Raw genomic sequence first — 7,600 nt, 5'->3', positions numbered from 1 at the left:
AGAGAAGAGGTACTCCCCATATCTTCTGGCCTCAGTCAGGAACAGAACTTGCAAGACAATTGTCAAGTGAACTAAAAATTCTTTAAGTCAAAATCCTCCAACATACAGAAAAATACGATAAGATTTATGTAACAAAGGCTGCGGTCACACGGAACACTAGCCACGCTAGAGAGACGGAAGACAGGCGGATTTTCCGGGCGCAATCTCACCGCCACATCTGGGAAGCGTAGAGCTCCCGTGGCTCACCCGAGGCTTCCCGCCGAAGATGCGGGGTAAAAAACTAGTACCTCCGAGGTACTAGTTTCCGGTAACCGCGGGGCAAGGGCGGGCGTCTGATCGCGTTTCCGGTGGCATCCGGCATCCGCCCATGTCCCCTTGCAAAAAGTTTTTTTTTCCCCCAAGTCTCCATTGATGCGCACAAGCACCCAACGAAGCATGCACATACTTTGGTGTACAGAAAAAAAACCCGTTTGCTGCACCGCGCCGCTTCTTTGCCACGCCGCAGGATTGTCCTGTGATCGGCACCTCCCCCTTACCCATGGGACCTCCACGGGACCTCCACGGGACCTCCACGGGACGTCTGATCGTGCAACCGCGCATTATTTTGCCCCGGGGCAAACAGCCACGCCTCCCCCCCGCGATATCCGGCCCGTGTGACCGGGGCCTAAATACATAGGATAGAAACTTGTAACAGACAATGCCTTTAAATTCAGTTTATTGCTTGATACAGCCTTGTGGTCAGCAAAGTCCTGCTTCTCTGGTCCACCAAGTGCCAAAGTCTTCCAATGAGGCCTTCTTGCTTAGAGGAACAACCTGGACATCACAAAAACAAGGCTTCAGCTTGAAAAACACAGCCATATAAGACCACAGTGATCCCAATAATAATACCAGTCATACTAAAAGTCTAGATGCTGAATATTACTCCTTCCCCTTAAGAAATTAACTTTTCACATACAAAATATACTTCTTCTTTTTTTGCCATCAAGCTTATCTAATGAGATCAGGCTAACCTGGGCTATCCAGGTCAATTTTCCTTGGAGGTGGTGGAAATTACCATCAACTTGTACTTGATTTAGGGCAACCCCGTAGGGTTTTCAAGGCAAGAGATGTTCAAAGGTGGTTTGCCATTGCCTGCTTCTGCATAGAGATCCCAGATTTCCTTGGTGCCTCCCATTCAAATACTAGCCAAGGCCAACCCTGCTTAGCTTCTGAGATCAGACAGGATCAGACTAGCCCGGGCTATCCAGGTCGCCGTAATTTATCTTATACAAGGTAATAAAAGTCCAGGAAATCTCATCCAGCTCCTCAGCTAACAGACTCCCTCCATTGCTAACCTCCATTCACACCTCTGCTCCACCTAAAGCTAAACTAGCTGCTGGGTTACATATCGGCAGTGTAGTGATGGATTCTAGCCTTATTGTTATGCTCGCAGTTCCTGCGATTCAGGTCTTCTTTTCTAAATATTTTTTCCCTACTGAGAGAACACAACTTATCAACCGGCCCAGAGCACATGACAGCCCCGCATGTTCACTGAACACATGGCGGAGGGAGAGTGTGAGTGCACTGGGGTCATCTGCAGGGGCAACTGTATGGAGAAAGTGGCCATGTGAACTCCCCCTCCCTGTAGATACCTATGGTGGTTTTGGAACGCTGCTGATCATGGGGAGGCAGAGTCTGCACTGCCATTTCTTCCACACAGTTGCCCCTGCAGACAACCAGGTGATGGTGCAGAGGCAGGGGGCCGTGGCAGATGCTGAATATCACTTTGTCCCATCCCACACCTACTACAGACATGAAGAAAACCTGAGCTCTTCTCTCTAATCCTTCACAACTTTCTGAACTGCTCTTATGGTTCTGATTGACTTCTTTTTCTAAACCAAAAAGCCTTTTCCCTTTCTCCATAGTGAGATGGCACTAAGCCTTTGATCACATAAATACACCTGGTTCCACGGGCTTTCATGATGAGATTATCAGAACTGTACACAGTTTTCTGTAACCCATGCCAGAGACTGTTATCATACCATCATGCTTGCTGGCCTTCGCTGCTGTGAGAGATAACTCCCACCCCACCCTGAAACAGACTACAATTATGTTCTCTGTTGTTACTACACAAGTCAAGATAGAAAGAAAACAATTCTGTCCTCCCAATGGGATGTTGTGTTAATGCACACAAATGTCATGCTGGGAAAAAGCCACATTCTTCTTAAATAGTTATTGTATTTAGAACTTTATTTAGTAAATGTATATTGATACTTTATTCTGATCTTCTAAAAACTGTTAGGCCTTATGTATTATATATAAAAGGTAAAGGTTCCCTTGTTCGAAAGCAAGTCGAATCCGACTCTAGGGTTGCGGTGCTCATCTCCGTTTCAAAGCCGAAGAGCCAGCGCTGTCTGAAGACGTTTCTGTGATCATGTGGCCGGCATGACTAAACACCAAGGCGCACGGAACGCTGTTACCTTCCCACCGAAGTGGTCCCTATTTATCTACTTATAAATATTTTTAATTATTGTATTGAGTTATGCTGCAACTGGAAGAGACTATTATATTATTTATATGACATTTGTTCAAAACCAGTTCAGAGTGCTTGAAGTGTGTGTTACGTGCCATCAAATGCCTTCCCAAATGTCCTGTCATTAACAGCCTTGCTCTGGTCTTGGAAACTGAGGGCCGTGGCTTCCTTTATCGAGCCGATCCATCTCATGTTGGGTCTTCCTCTTTTCCGACTGGCTTCAGCTTTTCCTAGCATTGTTCTTTCCCAGTGGCTCTTGTCTTCTCATAATGTGACCAAAACATGATAGACTCAGTTGAGTCATTTTCACTTCTAGGGAGAGTTCAGGCTTGATTTGATCTAGAACCCACTTATTCGTCTTTTTGGCAGTCCACAGGATCTGCAAAACTCAACCCTAACACCACATTTCAAAGGAATAAATTTAGTTACCAATTATTTTTTAATTACTAGCTGAACCAGACAAGAACTGGATGTGGGGCAGGACAGTTGAACTCAAACCTGAACTAATGGCTCAACTTTCCCCATTTCATTAAGTTAGTCTAAATTTTTCCCAAAATAGGGAGGGAGACGAGTGGGAATTTGGGATAGGAATGGTAATAATTGAGGCTTGGTTTAAGTGTGAAAAGGAAGCCACAGCTCTCAGTTTGCAAGACCTGTTAACAATCGGATATTTGGCATTTGTTGGAAATGTAAGAACCATGAGGGCTCATTTTATCATATGTGGTGGACTTGTGAAAAAGCTGCAGACTTTTGGACAAAAGTCCACATGGAAATGCAAAAAATACTGAAATGCTCTTTCAAAAAAGCACCGGAAATTCTGCTTTTGGGACTTAAAATGGAAGAAGTCAATACGACTAAGAAGACCTTACTCTGGTACTTAATAACAACAGCGAGAATGATTTATGCACAATGCTGGAAAACAGAGAAAGTACCAGAGATTGAAGATTGGATACAAAAAGTTCTGTTCATGGTTGAAATGGACAAAATCACAAAAAAGTTGAATAACAAAGAAGATGACGTGTTTTTTGAAGAATGGAGGACTTTAAAATATATCTGGAAAAGAACTGGGATGTGAAACAAAATTTAATATGTTTAGATCAATATTAAGTTAAATGATGTTATCTTGAGATTGTATGATAAGCAAACGATACAATGGATGAAGTATAGTAAGGTGGACGGGGGGGAAGTATTGCGGGAAGCCACAGTGGGGAAGGGAGGAAATGGGAATGGGGTAAACAATGGTAAAGTGAAATGATTGAGTGCTAAATGTTGAATTCCTATGAAAATAAAATTTTGTTTACCAAAAAAAAAAAACAATCGGACATTTGGGAGGTCATTAATTCATAGTGATTTTACAGCAGAAGTGTCAGAAGTGATTTTACAGCACTTAACATACAAAGGCCCCTGCCACGCGGGGCGGAAAGGGACGGGCTGAAGCGCGGCTTCTGAAAGCCGCACCAAAAAAAAACACGCCGCGGCGGGATCACATTGATCCCCTGAGCCGCGGCGCATTCCCTCCCCGGCACGATCAGATGCCGGGGGAAGCAATGGAGGGGAACGGGAGACTGCCGAACTGCACATGGCTGAGCATGCGCAGTTCAGGCAGGAGCCGGGGATGCGCCGGCAGAAAGACAGGCCGGCGATCCCACGGCCGGCGTTGATGCGGCCGTCGTGGATGAACCACCTCGGTAGGTGGTTCATTTTTGATGCGTTTCATCGGGGGAAGGGCCGGATCGGGGACGGGTGCGCAACGCTGCCCAGATGTTGCAGTGGGATTGTGCCCGTTTGCTCCGGCCCCGATCCGGCCCACTCCCGGCCCAAAACCCCTCGTGTGGACAGGGCCACACATGCGCGGCAGGAAAAAATCAAACAAAATAAAAAGTTCTAACAATGATTGCCATGGAGTAAATGTTGTAAATTAGAGTTTTCAGAATAAATCTAAAATTGGAAGCAGTGGCTGCCCTATTCTTTAGAGTGTATACACTTTACAAAGTTTGAGTCCAGTGACACCTTTAAGACCAACAAAGTTTTATTCAAGGTATAAGCTTTTATGTGTAAGCACACTTCTTTAGATACAGTAAAACCTTGAATAAAACTTTGTTGGTCTTAAAATGTGCCACTGGACTCCGTTCTGCTGCCTCAGACCAACAGGGCTACCCACCTGAATCTAAATAAGCTTTAGTTTAGGACTCTCTTGCCGGGATTACCTCTTGACTCAGAATATATGTAAGAAAGGGAGCCACTTTTCATGAACCTTGAAGGCACAGGTAGGTTCCGTTGGGATGAACTTTTACCTGCTGTCACTGTTTCCCAGATTTTAACACACCCAAACTGAGATTTGCAGCAACCTGTAATTTAGTTGCTCTAAACATAGAATTCTCTCTTGCCTGAAGGTATCTTTTTGTCATGGATGTATCTAATTAATATTGATTTTGTTTAAAAAGGAATGGGATGTCTCAAGATCGCCTGAATGCAATATTTAATTAGAGCCCCCCCCCCCCCAGCGGTAGGCAGTAATACTTTAACACTAAGGGTGATAAAAGGTGCCTAGTTTTCCATGTTTTTCTCTAACAGTTTAAATCAAACCTTTCTGTGTAAGGGTCAAACGAGAAAGAGCCACATGTATTATTCCAATTAGGTTCACACTTAAAGTAGAGCCGGGGAAGGAATCTATTGTTAACAGCAGGAGGTACAGGGAACTAAACCCTGCGCCTCTTTACCTTGTGCTACTCTGTTGGTTTAATTAAACAGGCGTCCAGCATCGCCTTACAGACTTAACGAAATCTCGGAGTCTAGTGCTGCGATCACACACACGAAATAATCCACTTTTAGTGCACTTTCCAACTGGGTTTTACTGAGCTGGCAAAACCCAGTTGGAAAGTGCACTGAAAGTGGATTGTTAAGTGTGTGTGATCGCAGCCTTAGTAAATACATGAGAACCCATCGTTCCTGGATCTGTCCCTTATAACCCACCAGAAAACGTCGCATTCTTTTATAAGCAGAAAGTACACAACGCGCTTCAGTTTGCGGCCACGATAAAGCTGGTGAGATTACTGTCCCGAAGCCTCACCTCCGGTCATAAGACCCTCCCCCCCCCCCGACTCTTTTCATTCCTAATATTTGCAAACTGACACTTCCTTACTTTTCCCACACGCCCCATCACCGTGTAAAAACGGAGCGACCAATCGAAGCAGGAAACCGGGGGGTAGTGGGCGTGTGCGGCTCCGAATCTCTGGGGCCGCCTCGCAAAGGGAGCTGGGCAACGTAGTTCTCCGCGGCTGCATGTGGGACGTACCTGCTCGAGTCACTCCGAAGAAGCTCTCCGGCAGCACCTTTTGTGAAGGCCGGCGGGCAGGTCAGGTGGTTTTGTGCGTTGCCCTTATAAATGACTGGCGCGCGTGTAAGGGGACAAAGGGCGCAGTTCTAAAAGCGCTTTTTCTGGGAGGGAGTCCCATTGGCTAAAGTAGGATTCACTTCGGAAGACGTTTGTCTAGGATTGCTTCCCTTCCCAGCTGTATCACCGGGGCATCAGTCAGTCTGAAAGAAGCGAGAGCCAAGCTGTCAGCTCGCTTTGTCAAAAGGGAATCGTGAAGTTCATGAAATCGCAGTCTTCTGCAAAAGAGCACCTACTCGCAGGTTGAGTCTCCGGAGTTGCAACCTTTTGCACGCTTCCGTGGGAGTAAACTCCACTGAACTTCGGTAAGCCTTGCTTCCGATTAAAGACTGCCAGGGCTGTAAAGGTCGTTCTTCCATTATATAGTTGAAAAAAATGAGCTCCTAGGCCTATTTGTGCTGGAATAAAATATTGGTTTTATTATTCTTTATTTATTCTTGTAGGCTGGAGTTTAAATGTGGAAGGTTATGGTCACATTTAATGCAGCATGTTAACGTGTGGTTTAGAGTTTGGGGTATGAAGGATCTACAAACTGTCAAAACCTGTTTTCTGTGAGTGTCTTGTAATTTCTCTCTCTCTTTCTCTGCTCCCAGTTCTTTGCTTTCTAAAACATTCGTTTGAAATCTGGATTTCATTGTCCATAGCCTAATCCAGCCCAAAAGACTGGCAGGATATGAGCTTTTGCGAGTCACTGCTCACTTCTTCAGATATAGCTAGAATGTGAGTCCATCTGTTCTTATATCTTGGAGAGTGAAGTGATTTTAGATGCTGAATGACAATAGCAGGTGTGATTGGATTAGGTGTGACATGCAGAGGGATAGCAGGTGTGGAGAAATTGGTATTGGTAATGAGACAGGAAACCTAGGTCTTGATTCAGTTCAGGTGGATGCATTGTCTTGAGCCTCATTATTGGTTGCAATTCAGCAGTCTTTCTTACTAATCTCCCTTTGAAATTACTTTGTTAGAGAACTGCTACTTGAAAGTCAGCAACTGAATGTCCTGGAAGGTTAAAATGTTCCCCCACTGTTTTTTGAATGTTCTGGTTTCTAATGTCAGACTTATGTCCATTTATTCTTTGTCGTAGGGACTGGCCTGTTTATCCAGTATAGAGGGAGGAAGATATTGCTGAAGCTCAAAACAATGCATCCTCCTGGACTGAATAGAGACCAATGCTGATTTCTCCATGCCTACTACCAATGTTCCCTCTAATTCCGCCTCCCCCCCCCCACTGAGCAGAGCAGTTCACATCCTGAGCAGAATATAATTGCTGTAATTGTATAATGAGCAATGGGTAGTGCAAGACCCTGTGTGGCTCCACATTGCTGCTGAGTGGGGCTTCCTGTTTTAATGAGCAGCTGCTCACATGCACTGTTTAGAGGGAACACTGCCTACCATCCCTCTGCATATCACACCTAATCCAATTTTGCCTACTATTATCATTCACCTGCTATTGTCATTTGGCTTCTGAAATCACTCCACTCTCCAAGATGTAAGGAGAGGTGGACTCACATTCTAGCTCAAAGTTTGAGTCCAGTGGCACCTTTAAGACCCACAAAGCTTAATTCTGGATATAAGCTTTCATGTGCATGCACTCTTCTTCAGATGAATCTACCCGCCTGAATCTATCACATCCTATCTGTATCAGAAGAACTGAGCAGCAGCAGCTCATGAAAACTCATATCCTGCAACAAATT

The 7,600-nt window shown here is 45.0% G+C and overlaps 1 protein-coding gene across 1 annotated transcript in view; it reads left to right on the top strand.

The window, feature by feature from the left end:
* The first annotated feature begins 6,036 nt into the window (after nt 1-6,036).
* ACOX2 (acyl-CoA oxidase 2, branched chain) overlaps nt 6,037-7,600 on the top strand; it is a 58,932-nt gene continuing 57,368 nt past the window's right edge. The window contains exon 1 of the mRNA XM_015422120.1: nt 6,037-6,211. The gene's annotated coding sequence lies outside the window, so the exon portion shown is untranslated. The remainder of the gene's footprint in view (nt 6,212-7,600) is intronic.

This window comes from Gekko japonicus, unplaced genomic scaffold, assembly GCF_001447785.1.
Source record: "Gekko japonicus isolate JY-2015 unplaced genomic scaffold, Gekko_japonicus_V1.1 scaffold292, whole genome shotgun sequence".
Taxonomy (NCBI): Eukaryota; Metazoa; Chordata; class Lepidosauria; order Squamata; family Gekkonidae; genus Gekko; species Gekko japonicus.
This window is presented reverse-complemented; position numbering and strand designations above follow the sequence as displayed.